This window comes from Zonotrichia leucophrys, chromosome 5 (genome assembly GCF_028769735.1).
Source record: "Zonotrichia leucophrys gambelii isolate GWCS_2022_RI chromosome 5, RI_Zleu_2.0, whole genome shotgun sequence".
NCBI lineage: Eukaryota > Metazoa > Chordata > Aves > Passeriformes > Passerellidae > Zonotrichia > Zonotrichia leucophrys.
In genome coordinates this window covers 53,826,038-53,852,319 of record NC_088175.1, presented here as the reverse complement: position 1 = coordinate 53,852,319, position 26,282 = coordinate 53,826,038, and the positions used below count along the sequence as shown (strand labels likewise).

Genomic DNA, 26,282 nt, shown 5'->3' with positions numbered 1-26,282 from the left:
TTATTATTATTGCATTTATATCTAAATATATATATTTATCATATATTATTTCATTTATTCTGCTGTGAGTTGTTTTGACTCATTGTCCAATTACGGCCCAGCTGTGTCAGGGCTCTAGAAAGAGTTACAAGTTTTCATTATCTTTTTAGCCTTCTGTAAGTATCTTTTCTGTATTCTTTAGTATAGTTTAGTATAGTATTTTTTAAATATAATATAGTACCATAAAATAATAAATTAGCCTTCTGAGAACATGGAGTCAGATGCATCATTCCCTCCTGCCATGGGGCATCCCGCAAATACAATAAGGTAAAATTCCTGAGGATTAAAGTGCGCAAGGTGAGACTTTGGCATCACCAGCTGTGCTTGGAGAGGGAAACTGCAGCCCTGGAAGCCCCCCAGGATGCTTGGGCACAGCCTGCACCACACCTGCACAGAAGATCCAGCAGCACACAAGCCCAACTCAGGGATATCTTTGGGTAGTTGCAGGTAGCCTGCTTCAATTCCCATTCAAATTAGTTCATTCCACTAACTAAGGCTTTGTGCTTTAATAAGTCTTTCCTTTTTGTATCAATTGTTAGACTCTTATTGTTAGATTTAGTATCTATTAATTGTTAGAAATAGTCTCCAAATTTATTGTTAAAAAAAAATAGTCACTGTTAAATAGGCTCTATAATGACTCTTATAATTAATCTGTATAATGGTGTACTCTCAGCTTGGCTGTCCCTGCCCTGCTCGTGCTCTGCAGAGCACCAGGACAGGACTCTTGGGGAATATCAGCATTAGCCACCAGCCTACTGGAACTTTTGTGGGGTAAGGGAACGTGGCATGACACCTTCCCTTGTTTTGATCTGAAATTCTGCCTTAAAAAAATGAATGGCTGAAGGTGTGCCAAGACTTGCTTATTTGGTTGAAAAAACCACAAAGTCTTCTGGTCAAAACAGAAACACCCTGACCTGGGGCTCCTGGGCAAAAGAAAAGAACTTGTGTGGTTGTAAGCAAACAACTCTAAGTCTCTTCTTTTGCTTGAATCTATCTTCTTAACAGAAGCCTAGTAGTTCTGACAAGCAATACAGAGATTATTCCTATCAAGAGAGTACAAAAATCAACATAGATTATTTATAAGAATAAATAATAGATAAAGAAAAAGCCTGGAAAGAGCTGGCCTTCCTGACCAAGCTCTTTGTGCTGCTCAGGGCCATTTCCTTCTCCATGGGCCCAACTCAAGGATATATATATTTGGGTAGTTGCAGGTAGCCTGCTCCACTTTCCATTCAAATTAGTTCATTCCACTAACTAAGGCTTTGTGCTTTAATAAGTGTTTTCTTTTTGTATTGATTGTTAGACTGTTGATTGTTGGATTTAGTATCTATTGATTATTAGAAATAGTCTCCAAATTTATTGTTAAAAAATAGTCACTGTATTGATTAAATAGACTCTGTAATGACTCTTATAATTAATGTTAGTTTATATATAATGTATAATTATGTGTAATGATGTACTCTGTATAATGATGTACTCTATTTTTTGTCAGAAATACCCTCTATTGGTGTAAGAAATACTCTGTATTGATGGTTAGAAATACCCTCGAGTTTTTATACTCTGTTTTTATTCTTACAAATAGTCTCTGTGTTGCTAGAAATACTCTGTGTAGTTTTTGCAGTTTCTGTATTGACTGTTAGAAATGGTCCCTGTATTGATTTATACAAAGACTATTTATTGATTGTTATATTCTCTGTATTAGCTGCTAGAAATACTCTTCATATTGATCTTTATAGATAATCTCTATAGTTAGATTATTTATTTGTTCTTATAATTAAGTATCTATTATCTTTATCTATTATTTATTCTTATAAATAACCTATGTTGATTTTTGTACTCTCTTGATAGGAATAATCTCTGTATTGCTTGTCAGAACTACTAGGCTTCTGTTAAGAAGATAAGATTCAAGCAAAGGAATAAACTTGGAGTTGTTTGCTTGCAACCACACGAGTTCTTTTCTTTTGCCTCTGGCAGGGTCCTTGCACCTTGAACTCCTCTTACAGCCCCAAATACAAACACCAAAGAAATAAACACCCTGTGTGCAAAACACAGCTGGGAGAGTGCACCCACCCACCCTGCACATTCCTGCTCTCTTGGGAGGATATAGCAAAGCATATATTGAATTTCTGTCATGGTTACATGGCAGTGCTCTATATTCCTGGCCATTTTCTATGCACAGAAGCCCTTTTTTGCCCCCTAAATAAAAGAGAAAAACATCACTGTTGGGTTCTGATGCTTTGTTTTATTTGTTTGTTCTTCTTACCTTGGGGCAGTAAAGCTGAAAACAGCCAAGGGATAAAGGAGGGGTGGGTGCTGGACTAGATGGTCTTTAAAGGTCCTTTTCAACCCCAAATATTCTGTGGTACTTGGACTCCTCCCTGAGAGGCACCAACCACCCACTCACTGTTTGGACAACCTCTCCCAAGAGGTTTGCTCCCTTTCAACTTCTCCCTTTAAATTTCTGCTGAGCTTTTCGAGTTGGGAAATCTTGCCTGACAACTCTCTTCATTTTTCTCTAGAATGGCAAATGAAAGCATCTGGGACTTTTATAACCTAAGTGACGTGTTTCATGGAATTTTAAATGACACTGCCCCTCAAGATTTCTTTAAATTGCTCACGTATTTTATACCACCTACAGAATAATGTATATAAAATCCACTATTATTCTGGCTAAGTATTTATCCTTGACAGATTGCAATGCATAGCACAGCCACAGAAAACAGGAAAAAGGTGTCAAAAGGCATCAAAACCACTCCAAAGCAGGTCTTCAATCATTGCACCAAAAGGTTCCAAATGACAGTGTGGAAGTAGAAAGTGGAAGCTCTATGCATAGCTTTGTACAAAAGAAAATTATTTGTCATTTAATCAAAGAAATCAACTGACATAAGTTGAAAGATTAATGCTACAACAATCAACTGACGTAAGTTGAAAAGATTACAACAATCACATCATTTACTTTGCAAAAGCTCAATGTGGAATCATTAAATATGAAGTTTTCTTTTTCAGGCAACAAATTTACACAGCTGGACATTTGGAGCAAAATGCTGCTAGATATAATACAAGGGCAGCCATGATGAGATGGAAAGATAAACACTTTTCCTGCCTTATGCAAACATCTCAGATGTTACAGTAAAGCCAAGTTGAGACTTTTAAAAGCTCTTAAGCCTATGCCCACTTATGTTCTCAAAATTGAGATAATTTTGTTTAGAGTACTCAGGAAAGGGAGGTTTAAGGACTTAAATTTGTGTTTAGAATAGGAAGAGGCCAGCTTTTGTACTGGAATATCCAACTCTTGGGGAATATTAGCATTAGCCCCAATCTACTGTAACTTTTGTGGGGTAAGGGAACATGGCATGACACCTTCCCTTGTCTTGATCTGAAATTCTGCCTTAAAAAATGAATGAAGGTGTGCCAATATTTGCTTATTTGGTTAAAAAAACCCAAAGTCTTTTGGTCAAAACAGAAAATTTCTTTTCAGCTCCAGAGTTCCTGATATGAGAGCGGGAAGAAAAATTCCCAAGCTAAAGCCTAATACAAATGCACCGGTCTGTTCCTTGGTGTTTGCTTATGGATAATACCTGTTGCTGCTGCTAGACATTACACAAGCATGTGAAAAAGCTTATTTAGAAATCAGGAGGCAGAAATCCATCATCCCAGGCACCAGTAAGTTCACTAATTTAAAACATAAACCAGCAAGTTAACTAATTTAAAATATAAACCTTAGCACAGAGGCAGATTCCCAAGAGCTTCCCCCAGGAAATGGAATTATTTAGTGACATATGGAAGTCTAATGCCTCCAAATCAGACTCACCACTAGGCAGTCAACAAAGCCAGTGCCTAGAATGCAGCAGGGGTTTTGCAGTGCCTAAAAAAACTTCCAGCAAATCTACTCCAGCTTTTTTGGCGCTGTTAGCACACCTGGATTTTCCATTGCCTCCAGCCACAGCTTGAATCACCACATCATCCATTCTACCACCAAGCACTGCTCTGTTTATAAATGCTTCTGGAAGATAATCTGCATAATGTGGATTCAGAACTTTACATTAGAGAAAAGACCCAAGGAGTAAAGCAACAGATCTTATGCTTCCTCTGAACAGGTAAACAGAAAAATCTTTTTATCATACTTTAGCTATGTAACATTTCCTTTGGTACCATTTCAAAAAAATCCATGCACAAGAACAATCTCAATGCTGTCCAAGCATATGTGGGTTTTTCAAACACAAGGTTTGTGTTCTTTAACACAACGAAAGCCCTGCAAAAAACATTTTCATTTTCTTTTACGCTTTCTTTTTTAAGGTATTTTAAAAATGCTTCATGCCTCTAGCTCCCCAAAAGCATCAGTGTGCTTCATTTACAAGATAAACTGACTTTATCTTACAGTATCCTCTTTGTGTGCAATGGCCATTGAATGAGCCCACAAGATGCATGCTGTAGCATGCATTACACAACATATATTCTGCAAAATGAGAGCAGAACACATGAGTTCAAGTCCAGGTAAGCAGGCTTTTCAAAACTCAGGACAGCTACCCATCTGAGATGAAAAACTGGTAGCTCCTGAGAGCTGTGGAATTCAGGAGACATTTGCCATGGTGAGCAATTACTTTATTTGCCCAGATAGGTTTACAAAGTACAAAATACATTCCCACGAGGCTGCATAAATTGCAAATGTTCCAAGCAGTTCTCCTTTCATTACCAGCTCACTAGAGAGACATTATTCCTCTCTGAGAAGAAACTAACCTAAAATCATGCATGCCAATGCCTTCATAACATCAGAAGAGAAAAGCAGATGCAAAACTCACAACAGATTTCCACATACGACTTTCTCTAATCAATGCCATATTAAAGACCTGATTTGATGATAAATTATTTGTGTCCAAACTTTGAGAAAATTATTTAAAATATCCAAAGGTCCCTCTGGCTTGGCACCACAAAGCTCCAGCAGTGGCTTTAAAAGATCCAGGTAATACTGAAGAACACGGAAAGTTTACATAGCACTCCTTCCTCAAAATACACTCCCCACTCCCAAAAATAAAGAGGATTGGAAAAGTATCTTTGGATATTATAATCTTCCTTGATTATTATGCTTTAATGTATGAATTGAAAACAAAAGATACCTACTGGATATGTTTATGAAATAAAAATAAACCAGGTTGCTCAGGGCTCCATCCAGCCTGGCCTTGAATTCCTTTGCCTATGTGTATATTTTTGCAAAGGAATAAGCTATAAGGCAGCAAAAAACTAAGCTAAAATAAATCATGTGAACAATAAACAGGGAAGCACTGTAATGCCAGAACAGGTGGACAGAGAAATTCAGTGCAGCTCATTCTTTTTAATAGAATATCAAGTGCATTAACTTTCCTAGGTTCCATTTTCAAGAATGCTTATTAATAATGCATCATTTAATTTAAGAGTGCTTTTTAGTAAGAAAAGAAAGGTTAGTGATTACAGATTTAGTGCTCCTAGATTGTGCATGTAAGGAAAATGCTGAAATACCACGTACAGCAAAGTGCTGCAGCTATTAATATAATCTCTGAAGGGTTACAGATTCTGTCTTTTAAGCAAAAATATCAGTGGCATGTGGAACTGTTTGTTTAAAACTGCAGACTGACAGAATGGGGACATAAAAACATACAGCGAAAGAGAATAGATGCAGTGAAGTTATACACATCTACTTGCTATATTGGTTTTTATAATATATTCCTTGGTGGACATACTTTTCTCTGTTTTCACAAATTAGTTTTCTGTAAAGTGCCTGCTGTGATACAAAGAATGATAATTGGATTTATTTTTAGCATGAAAAAATATGCACTTAAATGTCTCTTCACACTGTGATGGTCTTTTTCTGGTAAATTGTAGAGCTATCTGCCAGTTGTCAAAAGTACTTTAAAGTCTTGAAAAATTAAAGTCATGAACCCAAGACAGTTTGAGAAAGTTTCACATTCCCAAATTTCACTCAGTGTGCCACAAGCTGAGAACATCCTGCTAGTGAACCAGCAGGGAAAATATGGTCAAATAAATAAATAAATGTCTGCTCTTGCACAGGGGAATGGCTCAATACCTGCTATTTCCTAAGGTTACCACTGTTCACCTTTCTTAGCTAGTTCTTGAAACATGAAGTATGCAAAGCCACAGAGATGGATTGCATTATCACAGCATTCCCTTTCTCCCTAGATCCAAGAGCTTGTGGAGGTGCGAGGGTGGTGTAACCTGGGAATTGGACCTTCTCAAGTTATGAGCATTCTAAAAACAGCAGGAATACAAAGCCAAATTTCTCATTAACCCAATTATTTGACATTTCCTGTTTTCTCTCAGTTTGCTCAGAATTGCTGAAAGCAATTCTTCTACTCACAAACAACAAGCATGTTGTGATTTCTATTTAACCTTTAGGAAGGATAACCTATGAAATTTTAAAGACAGACCTGAACTAAGGGTCTGCCTATTGCCAGCAAACCTTAATCAAATGCAGATTGTGCAAATGTGAAAGATGCAAATGTGAGCCTGCAGCTTGAGGCCATCTTTCCTTTCTCCTGAGGATCTTCCTTGTGGTTCCACATCCTGCACTGGCATTGACACTACAGCTGATAGCGCTTGCAATCTTTTAGGAAAGGTTTAAGGTGCATTTTGCATTCATTTTTAGCTTTTTTTTTAATTTTTGGGGAGTTTGCCTTTTCCCTCTAAGAGCAATATCTCAAAATGAAGCTCAGAAAATACCATAGGACAGGTCTTTGAGGGTTGTCAGAGAAGCTGAAAGAACACAAAGTTGAGAAAAAGAGAATGCAGCTAAATGCTGTAACACCATCTGACTCCAGTAAACACAAGTAAAAGACCAATTGCGATTGTTATAAAGTCCAAAGGAAGAAGGGATTTACAATAAAGTGGTACAGAACCACTTAAAATAAATTTTTGAAATTTTTGATTTACCAATGAAAGGCACAAGCACAGACTCGAAGCCACAAGACCAGCAGAAAGACTCATAAAATTATCACTACTCTTGCCTTTGGAGACATCCATTATTGTTTCAAGAAATCCTAGTTGATAACAATAAAAATAAGAACATCTCCAGCTGTCAGGTAGCCTCTTTATTAAAGATCCTAGATTAAGGGGAAGCTGGAATGCAACAGAAATATCTATCAAACAGCAATTGATTCCACCTAGGCATATCTCACTCCATTTTTTTGGCTGCTGCAGATGCTTGACAGCAAATGCATCTTGATCCCTGCTACACAGTGTGTTGTACAAAGTAATATCTCCCAGATTAATTGGCTTAATTTACTTGTTTACTGCAGTCTTCATCTGTAAAACGGGGCATCCAGAGGAAATGTAATGGACTGTGAGATGCAAAAAGTCACGTTGGATAAACCTAATGGCTCTTTCTGCTTCTGAGCTAGAAAAAGAGGCACTGTCTAATCAGCACTGTTTGCAGGGCTTATGTAACAATAGTTTGACATATTTCAGACTACTGGAAAAGTTACAGCTGTTAAAGGTAAGGTATAAACTAACAATAAATACTACAAGTTCAGAAGGCTAAATGAATATTAGGCCCTTTTGAACAGGCAGTGCAGATGCTGGCAGGATTGTCATCACCTGAAAGTAGGAAAACCTGTATATAGCTCATCATTACTCTCTCTCCCTTTTTAATTGTCTCACCAGCACTTAAAACACCTTCTCTTGGGCATATTTCTTTTATTTTTGTCATCTCATCAATTTTCTTCCTGATTTCCTCTGACTAGTCCTTAGCAGCCACTGGGGTATTTATCTAAGACAATGTCATTTTTTCCTTCTGTCCTCACATCACCCCACCTGGAGAATGCCTCTCAGGCACAGAATTTGTTTCTGCACATTCATAAAAGTGAGATAGGCTTGATAAGGATCTGCAGTGATGTAAATAAGGTGTTCATCCTGTGCCTCAATAATTTATTTAAAACTAGAGCCATATTTCTTTTATCCCAGCGGACTTTATATACATATTCTATGAATATACATATTCTTTAAACCTCCACTCTAATTTGCTTATGCTCAATCATCACATCTGAGACAAGGATGTAATTATGAAAAGTTAGCATTTGGATTTACAAAAAAACCAAGCAAAAAACTACTAACTGAAGAAAAAGTACCTTAATTGAGTACCACTTTTTTGAAGTAACAGGCAGTACAAATGTTTTTCCGGAATTTCTGTGAGACTGTTTAAAAATTCATCAAAGCACTTCCACACAAAGTTGGGCTTTGAAATATATAATCAAACTCAGTGTAAGTACAGACTTCCCTGCTCATTTTGAGCTTGATTGCCTAAGGAAGCGCAGAAAACATGATCATCCTCTATGCCAGTCTATGCTCCCTCCTCCAGCCCTTACATTTCCAAAACTGTTGACCAGTTTCCTTCAAAGACACAAAAGCATTAAAAAGGCTCAAAAATAAGAGTATTTCCTCAAGTTGAAAAAATGTTTCTAGTTATAGAACAGAGATTAATGCTGTAGACTGAGTCACATCCTGCGATGTAAATGCCTTTTAGCTCCAGCTGTCTGTACCTGAAGTATCTATGCCTCTTCATGTTTGTTCTGTTGGATATTTAATTGAAACCTTAAATATGCGCAGAACAAAGCAATCCACTTTATGCATGGCAAAAATAACCCTTCATGAAAAGAGTACCAAAAACAAATTAAATACTGAAGGACAAAAAACCCAGTCCTTTTTCCACAAATCAATACAGTGAAAAACTCTCCACATTGCAGATGAGCTCTCGTAAACTATGCAGCTCAGCAACCACATATTAGATTTTCTGTGCAGGAATATACAGAAGCAAACACTTGAAGGCAAGTGCAGCTGCCTTGGATATTGGAAAAACAAGTTTCTTTAGCAGGACAGGAGGAAAGGTATATTTTAAATTGCAATTGACAGTTCCTTTACTCTGAAGGTGCTCTCAAAGTCTGAGAAATTTTGAGAGATTTTGAACATCATCTACTTAGTTTTTATTGAGAAGAAAGACTACTGAATAATCTTTTAGAGCCCTTTATCTTTTTCCTTTTTCCATAGGTCTGATGAAAACTCAACAACAGGAATAACCTGTGGTTCAAATTGAAAGCTACCACAGAGAGGATTCTCCGCTGTAATAAAGGGGAAGAACTGAAGAGGTTGATACTCTCACATTGTCCAACATTTAGCACAGCTGTAATGCTTAATAGCCTGATGCAATTAATCACATCCACATTTTCAGAATCAGGTTCCTGACTGTGTTCAGAGGTGCTTGGGTTTCACCTTTAATATTCACTCCCTGCTAATTTTAAAAACAATTCTTTAACCTGCAAAAACTTACAAATCAGCTTTCGGCCGGAAATTGCACAGGTTGGATTTCTGTATAATTCATGTTCCACTGCAGTTGGATTCTCACAGAAGCTCCCTGAAACTATTTACCAGGGGATGGTTTGTCTTGGAACTGGCAGCTGCCTTTGCTGGGACACAGGTGAAGCAATAAAGATGAAAGGTAAATGACAGAGATGTACAGAGGAAGTATTCCTTTGGTTCTGATTTTCTTCCTTGAATTCTATGCTTTCAGGGACCAAATATTATGGAAAAAAAAAAAAAAAATTTTAAAAAACCCCAAAAACCAGAGAACCCCAAACAACCACCAATGGCTTGATAAAACCTGTCTACCTCTACCAACTTCTATTTCAAGTTGCTCCAGAGCTGTGTCCACTGACACCACGAGCCTGCACAGACTGGAACTCATGGCCAGGGTGACATTGCCACATGACAGAGCTCTCCTAAGCAACCAGAGATTTCCACAGCATGCTGGGTAGGGAGGAAGGCACTGCCAATCAGTTCTGAAAAGTTTCTCCAGACATAGCATTGCTGACAAGAACATGGGGAAATTTTTTCACCCTCAGGAACTTGCCTGTGACCGTCAGCTGATAAAAAAGACTTTGTGAGAATCACTGAAGCAACATGTACTCCATGTGGCAATCTGTCCCCTCGTGTTGTACTGAAATAAAACAAGCACTCAGTACGTTTTCACAGAACATATTAGATCTTTTTTTTTTTTTAACCTGTTAAGCTTAGATTCTTTAGCAACAGGCTGATGCAACTTCTCTGACAACAATCTTTGTTAAGTTTTAAGAGGAGTACACTTCCATGTCCAAGGTCTTGAGGTGAAAATAAAACGATGCAGTACTTTTTGTCACCTCCTCCTGACAATTCTTTGCTTTGACTTGGCAGAACAGCCCCAGCAAACTGCGATTGCTGGTGTACAAAATGAGAGCATTTGTTCCATGAACAAAGGGAAAACAGAGTCCTGCAAGCTCCCTACACTGCTGAGCTGTTCTCTGGGTACTACCCAGAAAAAAAGTAACAGGACGTTTCAAGAGCATCTCAAACGAATAGTTTTTATTTGAAACAATGTCATCTATTTCTGTCAGAGGGAGTCATTTAGAGCTTTCACAGCCTGCCTCAGGGTACTCCAGTTCTGAAGACCCTACCCAGGCAAACCAGGATTCTGTTTCAATAAGGACTTTATCATTCACCCTGAAGCACTGGGTCCCTCTGCTGCAGTCCCTGGACATGGTTATTCCATGAAAAATACATTCTGCTGCACTAGGCTGTCTTACTGCCTCCTGCGAGTGAAGCTGCAGGTCTAGGCCATTTGTATTTTGCCCTGCCCTACTTCAAAATATTTCAATCAGAACTTGAATATTGCCTTCTGATACAGACATGGAAAAATGCCTAAAGCTATCTGGATTAAATTTGGCACAAAACAGCCCTCTGAAAGTATTATTTAACTACTTTTAGCCTACAGCAAGGGCTTTACAGCCAAGCTATAAACTCCTTAATAATAAGATGCCTAATAAAAGTGCTGACAGACCATTCAGAGCTCAGCAGCACTCATTAAAATGCACTAGAAGAGAACATTCTCAGGATGACGGATTCTCAGTGCCCAGGAACACCCAATACCTTAACAAATACCCACATTTCTCAGCATGTGCACCGCAGACTCCCTCCTTCTCTCTGGACAGCTTGGAATTACATTACTTGCTGGAAAATAATGACTTTGGCACTGAATATTAATGACCTGTTTAACAACTAACATAAAATCATATCCTACCTTTCTGGAAAGTACATGCAGCTTTAACCAATATTTCCATAAAAATTAACATCAAAGGAATATTTTTACTGAAGGATTTTATAATGGATTGCTTTGCTTCAGGGCTTTATTTTTTCTGTATGTCCAAACTCTTCTTTTTATTCACAAATCTGTTTAATTTTGAAAATAGGTCCACATGCTACAGGATTTCCCTTTAATCATACAAGCTATTCCTCTGAAACATCAGGAAAGGACATAAATACTGTTTGCTCTCCTAAAAGTCACATGTTCAAGCATTTAGGATACACAAAAGTATTTTGGTACTTGCTCCCATGAACAGCAAAATAGCATCCAGACTTGGATTAGTAGTCTGTAAACACAGGGGCTGGGAGGATTTCTAGTTCCTATGGAGGGAATTCCCAAGAAGCAGCAAAACAGAAACCTCACAGATGTTGATGAGATTTTTATGAAATTATTATGAAATTACAAATTCACAGCAGAATTTATGTTTTTGCTTATTGTTATTTCCTCCTCCGAGCAGGGATAACTTCAACAATAAATTAAGGATAACATGAAGGATGAGTCAGCTTGCTTATTGCAGTCTTGTCTCATTAAATTTTGGGTTAGACTAGAGATCCCTTCCAACCCAAACTATTCTGTGATTCTGTGAATGTTGAGTGTCTCAAGGAAGGAGGTCCTATATCTGCATTTTCCCCACCAAGACACAGAGGTGCTCTTACTCCTCTTGGAAATATCTTTGTCATACATGCAATCCTTAAATCTTTACTGAGCTCTAGGGTAAGGGCTCCATCCTCCTGGTTCCGGTGACTCTGAGCAGTTGGTATGAATCACAGTTAATAAAATGTCAAATTATTGCTGAAGCAAGAAATCCCAACCAAAGTCCAGGAATGACCTGCCACTGGAGCCATGCTTAATCTTTTCATACTCTTGTTAGTCCATGCAGAGCAGGACAGAAAGCAAGTCCCACTGACTCCTTCCGTCAAAACCTCCCCCAGGCAATGATTACCTTAAAACACAAATGGAATTTTGACACAAAGCCTCATTGGCAGGACACTGGGCAGCAGAATGCTCCAATGCAATAATATGAAAAGTGCAAAGAACAAAAAAGAATATTGGCTAGAGAGCACACGTAATACTTGACTACTTAAATCTCAACAAAAGTAAATGAATTATTTAATTCAAATGTATAAAACCAAATATATGTCTTGTTATAAATCTTTTCTGTTTTAGAAAAAGTGAGGCCTTTTTATTTTTTAATTGTCTATAAAGCATCTGTTTTCCAGCACAGAAACATGACTTTTCATAGCAATTATTGATCTCTACAGAGCCTCTAATGGGACTGGCAGTCACAGAACCACAAAATTTTCAACATCATAATGCAGCCACAGGCAATATTTCTGCTTTTACAAGGCACTCGAGCCTGAAGTACCAGGTTATTTGAAACATCATTTCTTCGTGGGAAATAACTGTAACACACAAGGATCCAAGTTGTTGACAACTTTTTTTTTCATTTAATAACTGAGTGACATGTACAACACGTTCCTTTTAACCAAACTAGTTTTCTTTGTTGCTCAGGAATGGCTTTTGGGAGCCTGGAGCCAGCACTGCCCAATGCTTCTGCTGCCACAGTTCTGTAGGTCAGAAAGTTCTCCATACATTAACTATTCCTCTTTTATGGTGACCCACCTATTCAAGCTCTTATTTAGCTAGACAGTGTATCAGCTGAGAAAAACTAGACAGCAATTACAGAAAATTAAAAAATGCTATTAATAGATGTGCTACAGAATAGTCAGAAAAATTACATGCTCATTCCATCTCATGAAAGACTTCAAGAATGGAGGGGTGTAAGAACAGATCTTCAGCCACAATTGTGGATCTTCTCACCTTACACATTTCTTCTCATGATCTTAAACTCTTGGATGTTTCTAAGACATGGAGATATCTTTGCCAGTGTGTCCAGAACAGTATTTTATGCCCTTTCTCTGCTTTGTGAGAGAGCTCATGCTCTCTCATTCTCTTCTATTTCTGACTATCACAAAATCCTTTGTTAGAAACCAGAATTTTTCCTATAAAAAAATCAGATACTTAAGAATTTATCCCCTTATTACCCTATCCATTACCTCATTACAGAATCTAGTTCCTCTTGATGTTTTTCCTAAAAAACTTCCCACTTCATTCTCATAATCCTTCACCAGGAAAAAATATGAGACTTCAGATGGACTGTCTGCTTTTTGCAGCCTGAGGTCTCAACCACAAGAGATTCAACGTTCAGCAGACTCAGATTTGTGCTACAGCTGTCAATTGTTCTCTGGCCCAAGCAATCCATTCAGGTTTTACTTGCAGCCAGAATCACTGATTCAAGGTCAGAAATCTTTCTGTCACAGTTGAAAAATATCCCAGCTGCAGCTGATCAAAACTAGAGAAACAAAAGTTTCTTATGCCCTTTGAGAAAATGGTGGATAAAGGAAAAAACTTTAGGCTGTTCATGCATTCCATAAATAGAGTTCATTAAAATCTCCCACAACAAGGGATCATCTGTTTTTCACATTAATGAAAGTCTAACAATTTAATTAAAAAATATCTGCAACTGCAATTTAACCACCTTTTTCTTTCATCATGAATTTTTGATTCTTAATACACTTTTTGATGCCAGAGGACCACCTCTTTTGTTATAAAAGGAAACAACAAGGAAACCCAAGTTCATGGCATACAGTGAATCCCAAGAAGCTGCAATTTCCCCCTCATCTGCACACTTTACCATGTGGGGCAAGGCCACAAAAAACAACTGCTTGATTTATCAGACAGATTTCAAATCAGGAAAAAAAAAACCAAACAAAAAAAACCCCAACCTAAAACAAACAACCCAAAACACCCTGCCTGAAATCAATTTCCAGTTGATGCAGTGCTGTTCTATCTGACCCAGTGTTTCAGAGCATCAGATAATAAACCAAAGTCACTGCACAAAATCTCTTTAATAGCCTAGTAAAAAAGGAGTTGTAAATTAGGATGCCTTAGGGATAGATAAAAGTACAGCACAGCAAAGAAAAGCAGAGGAGTATGACAAGCTGATCAGGTTCGCTTGAAGTTTTCCAAGACTGGACAGGCCCTCGCTTTTACAGAGGTGAGGTTAAAGTCAGAGAAGAAAACACCACAGAAACTTTGATAAGACCTGTCAAACTCTAAGGATGCATTGTCTAGAAAATTAACAAAATCAGATATTAAGTATTAAAACATACAGCACTTTTGTTAATCTAATCTCTGTTATCTTGAGAGCCCCCTCCAGGACGCTTGTTTCAGAGCTGTCACCATTTCGGGGGATCCAGAGACAAATGTCCATTATGAGACATCAGTCAGACACTAACCCTTTATATGAAGTGGTACTGGACATGTGAGAACACTGAAATTTTCCTGTTACAGTCACACAACAGCTCATGGTCCCACAGGGGCAGGTGTTTGTTACAAGCTCACCTTGACGCTGAGATGTCTCCTCCACGATTGTTCTGCTGCCAAACACACACAGCTCCTGTTTGATTATGCAAAAACGTCTGTTCCAAGATAATACCCCCTGCTCCAGCCACCAGAACACCCCATCTAGCTCAGCTGCGACATACTTTGTATTTCAAGTGCCCTGTTTTGGGGACAGCAAGAGTAAACCAGCAAGATGGTGGGATTGCCATGCCAACACACTGTCATATTTAGATTCACCAAAAATTTACCTCAGAATTTCTTAGCATTCCTTTGTTGATCCACATACAATATGCTGAAGAATTACTGAATGGTGGTTTTATGCTGCACTTTCAGATTGAAACCCCTCTTGAAAGACCTTCCCTATTATTCTACTCCTGAAATAACGAAGCATTAATCCAGCTGAAATGAAAATCTCCCTTCAAATCCTAGGGTCTATCTATAGGTACAGTTTTTAATATACAGAAGATTAAAAATGCAGGAACACAAGTATTTCCCTGTTGGGATGTTCCACTGGTATCTTATTAGGTGAAAGATATTGGAAAGAACACCCTTGACGATTCTCTGTGTCTTTGTGTGGACTTGTTGGCCACGGATTTGAATCTGCCTCCACATCTTCCTTTGGCAATAAATCTCAGAATTCCAAGCTTTCTCCTAAGCTTTAATCCAAACTCCTAACAGTTTCATCAATCCACTGCAGCTGAAACACTGCAGGATAGGGAAATAACTCTGAATTCATTTTACCCATGACCTTCATGATTTTGTGAACACTGATCATATCAACTTTCAGCCTTATTATCGCCTAGCTGCCTTTTTCCCCAGCCTTGTCTCTTCCTTATAAAGTGACTGCTCTGTTTCCATTAATCATTCTGACTCCTGTACACAAATACATTGTGAAAATCATCCTCCACACAGACAGACATAAATAATGCATGAATTTCCTCAATACCTCTTGATCAAAACTCAACTTTGGCGCTTGGTAAAAACGGAGGTGAATTCTGCTGAATCTAGCCCCCATCCTGTGGCAGAATTTTATCACTGATTTGCCAGATAAGGCATAGCAAGAAGCATGACAGGATCATGACACAGGTCAGGAGAACCCTGGAAATTCTAAGTGTGATACAGACCTTTGTCACTGTTGTCAGCAGGAAAAATTTAAAAGTATCTCATGACAAATGCCACCTGGCTCTTCCCTTTCCCACCAGACATTTGTTTGGGTAGTTCCCCAAATAAATCACCACCAAACCAAGGAATTCTTATAGAAATAAAAGATATGCTTGTGTTAGCAAAGACAGTTTTGTAGGGGAGCTACACGTGCACAGACTTCATTGTTTAATCAAGTGTTTCCCACTCTTTTTCTACTACTTTTCTGAGATTTCCCTCATTCAATGTCCTGAAGGAATCCAAAAGGGCAGTGGACACTTCTCAGAAGTGCCTTTTACTGAGAATCATTTCTAAACAGAAGTGAGGTTAACTGCAGTTCAAAGCACTTGCAAAATTAGAGCCTGGCTCCAGGAGCATTGATGCAAAATAACCCCAACAGGTGCACAGGAGCTGTAAGGAAAGACAGGCATCTCTGGAAGGTTTTGTATTGTAATTTACAGGACTGCAATTTCCCTGTGCTTTAAATAACAAAAGCTTTAGGCCTACTTCAAGTGCAGCACTGCATTATGTAATACAGTGTCCCTATACACTTTCTCCAGACTTCAAGAGTGGGATGTTGCCCCCATCATCACTATTTTACTGAAAAAAAGGAAAAAATTGGAGTTTCTTGTCTTACAGAATTTAAATCACAGCAGAACATCTTGCCTTTTTTTCCTTGATATATGTAATTTTCTAACAGTTTTACATAACGTAAATCTGAAGAGTAGCTCTGGCTCACTTCAAAATAAATAAGGTATCATTTGAACTGCCAAAAAGAAAATGCAAAACATTACTTTCTTTCAAGCCTGTAAATTGGATTTTCTTAACAGTAGAGCTGCACGTTGGTTTGAGTCACAAATATCTTTGCAAAAATATATAGACACACAGAATTTTGGAGTTTAGATTCAGATGAATATACCACTAATGATGGTGCTTAGACAGGGGATCACAGCACTCATCTTTCTGAGAATGTCTCTTCAGAAACAGAAGCAGAGCACACACAGTTATGTTATGTTCACCACCCTGCAAACATTGTCTCCATTTCGTAAGAAGCAGTCACTGAAAATTAAAATTATGACACACGAAAGAAAAAAAATTTTTGTGAAATAAAAAACGTCAACTAGAAACATGTAGAATGTCAACTGAAGCAATTATTTCCATTTTGTTTGCATTTCAGATTACCTGTTTGTACATTCTTGCTTACCAAAACACCACCAACTCAATCAGCAAAAGGAATGGAGCTACTTATAACTGGGAAAAGGTGCCATTCTCATGTACTTTGGAAGTGTTCTTGCACAAATTCTGCTTGCAGCAACCAGTTTCCTGCAAAACCTCCTTGCCAAAAGATCAAACTGCATAGTTTCACTCAAACAAAATCCCTGTGAGAATTCTGCTTGATTAAGAACAGATTAAAGGCAGATTAACACCCAAAGACTAAATTTTTTCAAAACACGCAGATAATTTAGAAACCCTTTTCCCATCAGTTTTAATCAATGATCTGCTTTGAAAACCTCAGTCCAACTGTGTATTGGATTAAAACAGAAGAGCCAGCTCCTGAGGTAATTCATGAGTGCATCAACAGATTTAAACAATGCCAAGTAGATAAGGAACTGGCATCAAGGGACAGGGCTTTCAAGAGTGTTTATTCTTGTTCTTCCTTGGATCTGATCACAACATTTCCATTTATTTTAACAAAGAAGAGTTCAGACAACATCTACTGTGCTTCTCCACTATTAACTGATTTATAATGGCTATCTATCCCTTGTAGGATTCATCTTCTAACTTGTCATTCCAATCCACCCCTCTCCTTGCTTTACAGCATCCTACAGGCTCCCAGACCAAATCTGTATCATGGTTTAGAACCGCTAACAGCAGAGCAGGATGAATCCCTAGCCAGTTATTGCCTCAATCAGAGCTGGCTTTGGTGCAAAGCCATTGCTTGCACAACCACACACCACAGCCACCACGAGCTGAACAACACCAATAATGGCTAAGAAACTGAAAACAGTCAAGTTTGGCAACAGTTTTTTTTACTGGTGTCCCACGCAGTCACCTAGACCTGTGCTACCCTAAAAGAAGCACAGTGCTCCAAATCCTGATTTGAATCTTTCTTAATGCATTCTTTCATCCAGCTGTGAAATAACACAAGTTAAGCCAAGATTTTGGCTCCAAGTGTTACCACGGTAGACAAACAGCACGTCCTTGTTCCATTTTGTATCCAAGGGGCAAGATCTAACCCAGTATCTTTAAAAAACTCTTATTTCCTGGCCTTCTAGGTTCATATAGGTTTAAAAAGCAGCAGATTCTCAGTCAGATCTATCAAAAGCTGAAGAGAAGTTGGCAAAATTTGCTTTTCCAGAAAACATAACCATACTTTCCTTCTACAGGAATTTTCTTATTTTAAGATGGGTTGAGAGTTTACATGCAAAACAAGAGTTTACATGCAAGACCTTTAGCACTTAGACAATAAGCAAAGTACCTAATCCCACCCAGCTGTGTTTATGAAGGGCAAATCACATTCCTCCAATCATCCAAACGTGGAGAACTGCAACCAGAATTCCTCACCGACATCCCAAATGCAGAGTGCTGCTCTGGAGTACTTGGGGCTCACCTGTTTGTTGTGTCACACACACACCTGGGTGCCAGAGCTGCTGCAGGTGTTACTGAGAGGGACATTCCTACAGGAACAGGTTGCATTGCTTTCCTGAGCTGCTCCCACAATAAAGGAACTGATAAAACTTCTAAAAAGCCCACAGATTGTACACAGTGTTCTACTGAGAGCAATACACAAGCAAACCTATAGACTAGATAAATATTTCCACATTTCTACCAGTCATAAGCAGTTATTGGGACAATCATATTCTCTCTTTAAGATCTTGATGAATGTGATTCCTATTAGGTTTTTTTTTTTATGCTTTTTGGGTTGTGATTGCAGCTGGTATAATTATCTTTTTTTTTTTTTAATCATTACCTTGCAGAGAGAAAATGAATTGGTTCTCATACCTAAATGCATTAAAATCAGTCAGTGGAGCACACTTCAGAATGAAGGGCCCTTGAGGAAAAGGATAAGAAAAAGATTTTTTAAAAGGGTTTAGTATCTAGATTACAGTTCTAAAAAGCAAGAAGTTTGAAAAGTTTTCTGTGAACTATTTAAGTTCCATGACATCAGCTTCAACTCAAGATTTTACAAGACCTGGCTCACTTGAGCACAATTTTAAATAAGTTTTTTCAGCAACTTCAGCAGATTTTGGTCAGTCATTCCATAGCTACTTAAGAAGAAAAACCACAAACTGTGGCCAAAAGTCTCTGAATAAGCCCTGAGATACAGGCACAGAGATAAAAAAGTAATTTCACCAGTGTACATCCTAACATGCAGCATCATATATCCTTACAGATAGCTTTCAGAGTCACACAGAGCTTTACACCACCTAAAGACACTGCTGCCTTCTGGGGCTTTTCCTTTCTGTAGCTGAAGTGGCTTGAAGTAACTTTCATTCATACACAGCTGCACCAACCACCCAGGAAGCACAAAAAAAGAGAAAATTCTTCACACAACCTTCTTTTATAAACATTTGAAAAACACACTTGGCTAAAAATTACTCATTTTCCAATGTAGAGCTGTTATGTTTTGGGGTTTTTTTAAATCATTATCAGTGACTTCAATTTCTTTCAGAAACATACTGATTTCAGTGCTTCTTTATATCAGCAAGTCAGCTTCAATACACATTTGTATCAACCTTGATGAGACTAGGTTGAAATATCTCTATATCACATCTAGCTCCAGTCAGTGACAAAATAGCACAATTTCCTTTTTTATCTGCTCTACTCTATTTATTAAAGAGTTTGTCTAAACAGCTGTTTCACCATATTTATGTATTAAGAATTATCTACTTCATCATCCTTTTCTTCTCTCTTGTACTACTCCTAAAGTGGTCTGTGGTTTCTCTTCACAAAGTTTATAGAGATACTCAAAGATGAAACTTGCTTATCTCACAAACTGCAAGCTTTTAGTGCTTCCTTTCTGCAAGCTTTCTTCCTTGGTGCATTCTAATAGCATGCATTCCCTTGGTGTTTTGAGAAAAGACAACATATTAAATCAAACTCCTGGCTTAGGAACTTGATCATGTCCCCAGATCGCTGTTTGTCCTGAACTGCTCCCTCCAAGCAAAACAAGGAAAGTTTTGAAGGAAATAATTTCTCTTGTCTTGCCTGGGATAACAGCATCTATTACTCTGTACGCTGCCACCCTGACAGGCTTGCAGAAGCATTTGTGTGACCACTCCTAAAGCACTTGCAATGAAACACTTTACAAGAGGCTATTTCAGCTGCACTTGTGCTTCTGACATTCCTGTTAGCACCCAAGTATTCCCCAGAAATTTCTGAATATTTAATAGTAAGAAAAGGTTATTTGGTCCTGTGGATTTGAGGATGGTCTACACGTAACAGGGAAGCATGAAAGCAGTTATCTATGAGCAACTGGTAAATGGGAGCCTCAAGTTTTTTTCCTTGTCTGTTACTTTTCCTATTTGGGCTCAAGGATACAAGACACTGGAAATTTTAATAATGTATTTACAAAGACAAGAGGTGATCTCTCTCTATATGTATAAATACATGTGATTGGCTTGTTAAAAAACAACAATTACCCATTGACAGTGGCTTTTTAACCAAAACCAGGACACATTAGCAATCACAGCTGACACAAAAACATCACAGTTAAATCTTACTAAGTTCAAAGTAGTTAAGAACTCTTGCCTTGCCTTAAACACTCTCAAACTCTTTTAGCAATAACTCTAAAAAATGGTTCTTCATGCCACAGATATCAATGCATGAAAGGAGAAAAGACGTTAAGAATAGATGGATTCAAATACAGGGAAAACAGATTCAAATTAGGTTGAGAACACCTCATTCCAGGCACACCAGGAAAGCACCCTGAGAGAGACATGAAACCAACACACAGATTTTTCTTTCACATTTGAAGCTGATCAAAGCTAAACCGTACAAAGCTCTATGCAAGCTAAGTGCCAGAAGATTAAACAACACCCAGAACAAAAGGAAACACTTTTTTTCCTGAGCTGCTTTGTCTGACCAGAACATTATTTCATTAGGCATTTTCCACCTCTTAGTTCAATCACCCCATGGCCAGAGTAACTACCTGAAGCTGTGCCTTCCTGGCAGCCTGAAGAGACTGATGCCCTTTTTACAGCTCAGCTGCAAATCATGCACCTAAGACAGCTTTATGATTAGGTGTGAGGGAATGAGGAGGAAAGACAGCTAATATATCCACATTTTAATATGGATCTGAAGTGCCTAATGATAACAACATGTTGATTTGAACAGCTACTCGCTTCAATCTTCTAATTTACTGATGGAAGGACTAATTTATTTTATGCAAAAATTCAAAGGAAAGTTCAAGAAGACAGCCTGAGAAGCCTTCTATAAAAAGATTCTTTCAAATGATTGACATTGCCGCAGCTATCTGCAAGGCATTTCCAGCAGATATTGATTTTGTTGATGTAAGTGCAATTCATAGATAAATATTGCTCCACAGAACACCCTGTTTACAGAATTTTCTATGAGACTAAGGAGAAGGAACTTTTTTTGACCAAGTAAATGACTTAGGAACAAATGTTGCTTTGGAAAAACAGAGAATTTTTTCCCTGTGTCTAATGAAAACATGAAACTGGTTAGCAAAATATAAATAAAGTAAATGCATTTTCAGGCAAAGTCAAGATGAACACTGATATTCCCCCCCCCCCATACTATATGAAAGCTAAGATATTCCAAAATTCTGGGAGGGAGTGAGGTGAGTAGCATACATATTTAAATGATGTATTTGTTTCTGGGTTTTTTATTTGATTGTTTAGTGTTTGCTTCAGTTTTTTGAAGATGAAAAAGGAAGCACCCAACAAGGATGTTGGCTTTCTGTGGATGTCCCAATATTGTTTCTGTCACAAGGAGGGAGAGGTAATGCACACCAAGGCCTCATCATTTCTATCAGAAACACAGCAATCCCAGAGATTGATAAAATTAAGATTGATATCAAGATTAAGATTGATATCTTAATCGTAAGATATCACAGTATTTTTTCCCACAGCCTCAGTACAGACAGAAAACTGGGAGCACAAGCAATTGCTCCCTTTTGTAGGAAAAGCTGTAAATTTCAGCACTTTTAAGGAACAAGGCCTAAAAAAGCAAATATGTGATACCAAAAGAATTTTCCTTTTCTTTTTTTTTTTTCTCTTTTTGTCTTTGAAAGGTCTCAATTAGCCGGTGTACAGAGGATTGCTGTGTTTTTATAACCGCGCCCGTGTGAGGGGAAGCACGGCCTGGCCCTGCAGGCTCTGCTGGCAATGCCTTGGGGGGAAAAAACCAACCAAAAATCACTTAAAAATGGGCACCCAGGGTGAGGGACAAGTGTGACAAGTGGCCAGGACATCGAAGGAACCGGAGGGGAAGGGACAAGGCCTGACTGAGCATGACAATCCCTGTGGCCAGGGCTGGGAGAGCATGAAGGAGGAGCTGCCACTCAGCATCCTCTCACTGCTCAGAATTAGTGCTTTAATCTTTTGCCATGCTGTAAAAATCTATTTTCATTGGAAATAGCTTAACCTTGCCAAGCTGAGCCTGTTTTGCCCATGACAGAAATGGATGCATCCTGTCCCTGGCCTTAATATGAGCTAGAAGCTTTTCCTGTATCACCAGCTGGGGGCTATGTACAAATCACAAACAGGATAGGACTGCTGGGAACGTGCCTTGAGCTGGTTTATTTTCCAGCATCACTCTCATTACATGGTTATGAATGGGAAGATGCCATCAGCTCACATCCCAGGCAGCAGACCAAGAACTTAATGCTACAACTCGCTTTCTAAGTTTTTTGCCCAATCACACAAAGCAAAAGCACATTGAGAGTAGTTGCATCCAACCACTATAAAAAAAGTTCACATATCTTTGGTTAAACAATGCTTGCTTATTTTGACTACAATACCTGTTTGTAAGCCTTAAAACACAATGCACAGAGCTCCATTATTAAGCTTAGAACTTCCTAATATCTCCCAAGATAAACTTTTGTGTAGCTTAGGGAGTTATTCTAGACAAGCATTAATACACAGACCATTGCTCTACTTGTCCTTACCCTTCTACTTCTTACATAATTTTTCTGCTGACCAATCTTATAGCTGCTGCTTAGCTCTAATCCCAGTTCTGCTGTCTCTGAGGCCTGCCTTTTGCAGCTTTCCCAAAACCCTCTGATTTTAAGGATACCCACATTCCCCCATCTTTTCTCTCCCTGCTCTGGTGAGGAGGAGGGTGAGAGAGCAGTGGGGTGGGAGCCAGGCAGCCAGCCAAGGATGCCCTCCACACACAGCCTGCACTTGCTCTTTGGATAAAAAGGAACCTTAAATCCACAGGAAGCAAAAAATGTAACAGAAAAGAGCGTAAATGCTAACAACAGTGGGAGAGCTCTCTACCTGCCCAGAAGTGTGACCCAAAATAACCTGATCCTCCCACTGCTCTCAGGCATGACTCATGTAATTGTCCATCTCACACATGGCTTGAAAATGCTGCTGTTTCAGCAACAGGGCTTCCAAGAAACTTCTTGGGGTTTTTGTTTGCTTTTTCTTTTTTTTTAAAACAGCATGTTCATCTTTGTCAGGAAGTCTACAAAGTCACAGCTTCTAGGAGTAAAGAAAAGTTTGAATCTCCCTCATGGACAAACTTCATTTTAACATCTCTACTATGTCTTCTAAAAGTGAAAATTTAATCAACATTCAGAATGATATGCTGAGAATTTATGAGAACTCTAGTTAAAAGCAGAGCCTTACATTTGATTTATTCTGATTGTGATTTTTTTCCCCTCACATAGAGCAGACCCATGTTAAGGGTACTGTGCACATACCACTTCTGTTCAATTTGCTTCCTTAAAAGAGTTCAAACAATATTTTATATAAGATTACAGTTGTACATAACTACTCTTTATTATTCCAAAGCACTTAAAACATTTGTATTGCTTTAGAATTTGATGTAGAAGCTCCCACTGATATTTCTATCAGCAGAGTTAGGACAGGGCTGGCCAAGGTTTGAAATGTCTGCTCTTACTTATCCAGAAGTTCATTTTCTGTCATGGTGCATGGCAATTAGGAGAAATACCTGTTCTGAAGGATGAATTAATAACTCCATTAGCCCTGATTTAATTCCAGGGAGAGTCACCACTATCTCTCTCCTTCGAGAGGCAGCAACAAATTGGGCAGGAGGTAGGAACACCTCGCCCAGCTCTGTAACTCTGGACACACGGACAGGGAACAGCCTCCAGAGCTGCCACTTTGGGGACAATTTTAACACACACCCAAAGCCATTAAAAACAATTGGGAGTCAAAGTCACTGACCTTCAAAGTTAAGTCCATGATTAATTTTATTGCCAGTAATTGCATTTTAAAATAATGTTATTAATAAGAAATTGTACTTAAAATGAAGTACATGTGCAAGTCTGAAGACCTGGAAAAGACAAGTATTTAAGTATTTTCACTTTGTTCCTCACTAAAAAAAAGATAATTCCTCTGAGAAAAAAAAAATAAAAAAGGAATCCAGCCACCTTTATAGGCACAGCCCTTTATTAAAAATGTAAATTGAAACTCAGCTGCCCATGTAACCTTTACCTCCCACTACAGAAGTATCTGTTAAGCTACTGTCTGATGGGATAAGCAAAAGGCTTGCTACTCATTTACTGGGTGACTGACTAGCAGGGCATACAATTTCAGTCATTATAATGGCAGTGTTGGGGGGTTTGTTATTGTTATTGGTTTTTTGTTGTTGATTTTCTTAAACAAGGCAGAATGATCAATCTCCCAGACACCTTAGAGAAAAAAACTCTCATAAAGTAATGCTTGCATGACTGTTTCAAACTCCATTTTGATTAATTGACATTCTACTTCATAGAAAGACAGCATGAATAAAATACAGAGTATTCTTCTCATGTAGTTCTTTGAATAAAAAAAGTATCAGACAGCAATGGAAGTATCAAATTTCAGAGTTGCACTCAGAGCTTGGAATAGTCCTCTTAGAGATAACATGGTCCTCAGGGTTTTATTCCCTATAAAACGCAAACTCAAGTAACAAAGCCCATTGTCAGTTCTTTAGTTTATGCATTTAGTCTTGAGGTTGTGCTGTCCCTGGGCAACAATCACATTTCATTCTGCCCAGACTGGCAAAATAACACGGGTGTTTTATTTGATTTGATGCTGTAATGGATAATTAATCCAGATCAGATGGTTTAAAGTAAAAAACACTTATTTCAGTGATGTACTTGATCTGTTGACAAGACACTATTCTAACTATGCTTCCTTGGAAGTCAGCCTACAATGCTGACGCATAAAAAACCCCTAAACTTTCTACCTATGAAAGTGCATTTTACCTTCCAGTTTTTAAGTAGCATCTCTGAAGTGTTGTTACACAGATGAATATAATTGCCAAATTCATCACAAAGCAAATTTTACAACCACTAAAATCTTGAAGCACACTGTTAGTATAAGATGCTAGGAAAAACAAAATGCGTTTTTGAAGAAAAATATTGACTCATTTTATTTTTTAATTTACAAAATAATTTGACCGCATAGCATGGGTTGGGGTGGAAAAGCTATAAAATAGAAATTTTTTTCTTTTTAATCAATAACTCAAATTGATACTAGGTGATTTAAAGGGTGATTATAATGATAGCAAAGAGTTTTGATTAAAGAGCTTGGGATTTACTCCAGTGTAAAGACACAAAGCTAGTGTTGGACACTTCATGTGACAATTATATAGGATGAGGATAAAACAACGAGAAAAAGGCAAAGCAAATAATTTGCAATCAAATTCTTCTCCTTGCTAATATGCATGTGTGAAAGGAAGGAGCACAAAGGAGGAGGAGAGACATTCAGAGACAGATCTGGTGTGTGAAAGTGCCCTGGGAAACAGACTCTCCTCTTTGTCAGTAGAGTTCCTACTACAAGACAACTTTCCTCCTTGGCTGGCTTCCTCTAGATGAAAACGTGACAAGAAGTAGTTTAATGTGTACAAATGATGTTTGACATCACTGAATTCAAGCCATTCTCTTTAGGACATCCAGTGGGGAAAAAACAACAAACCAGGCCATACCATTTATCCATTTAAAGGGTAGAATGTTGTGACCTATTCCAACAACAACACAAGAATAGAGAGGATAAATTGCCAGTTTTTCCATATGAAACAAATATCAGCTGAGATTCAGAATCACTAAAAGTCAATGCTGTAAGGGTATTTCTTGAAATGACTAAAAGTTGTTTTTTAATATAACTGTTTTGAACTAAAAGCCTTGAGATTCTTATGTAACTGTACATTATGCATCTGGAAGATTTTCAGTTACAAGCTATCTTCATATTGTCAGAGTGATTAGAATATGAGCACTACTTAAAGTTCAAAAGCACAAGGAGGCTTTCTAAGAAGCTGCTGGGTTGGTTTTTTTTCTTGTTGTTGTTCCACATTTGGAACTCTATCTTAAGAGAGCTCACTTGCCTCTAACGTCTTCTAAACC

The 26,282-nt window shown here is 38.1% G+C and overlaps 1 long non-coding RNA gene across 1 annotated transcript in view; it reads right to left on the bottom strand.

Moving 5' to 3' along the window:
- The window catches only part of LOC135448653 (uncharacterized), a 74,920-nt gene that overhangs the window by 29,218 nt on the left and 19,420 nt on the right, over window positions 1-26,282 (bottom strand). The window lies entirely within an intron of this gene.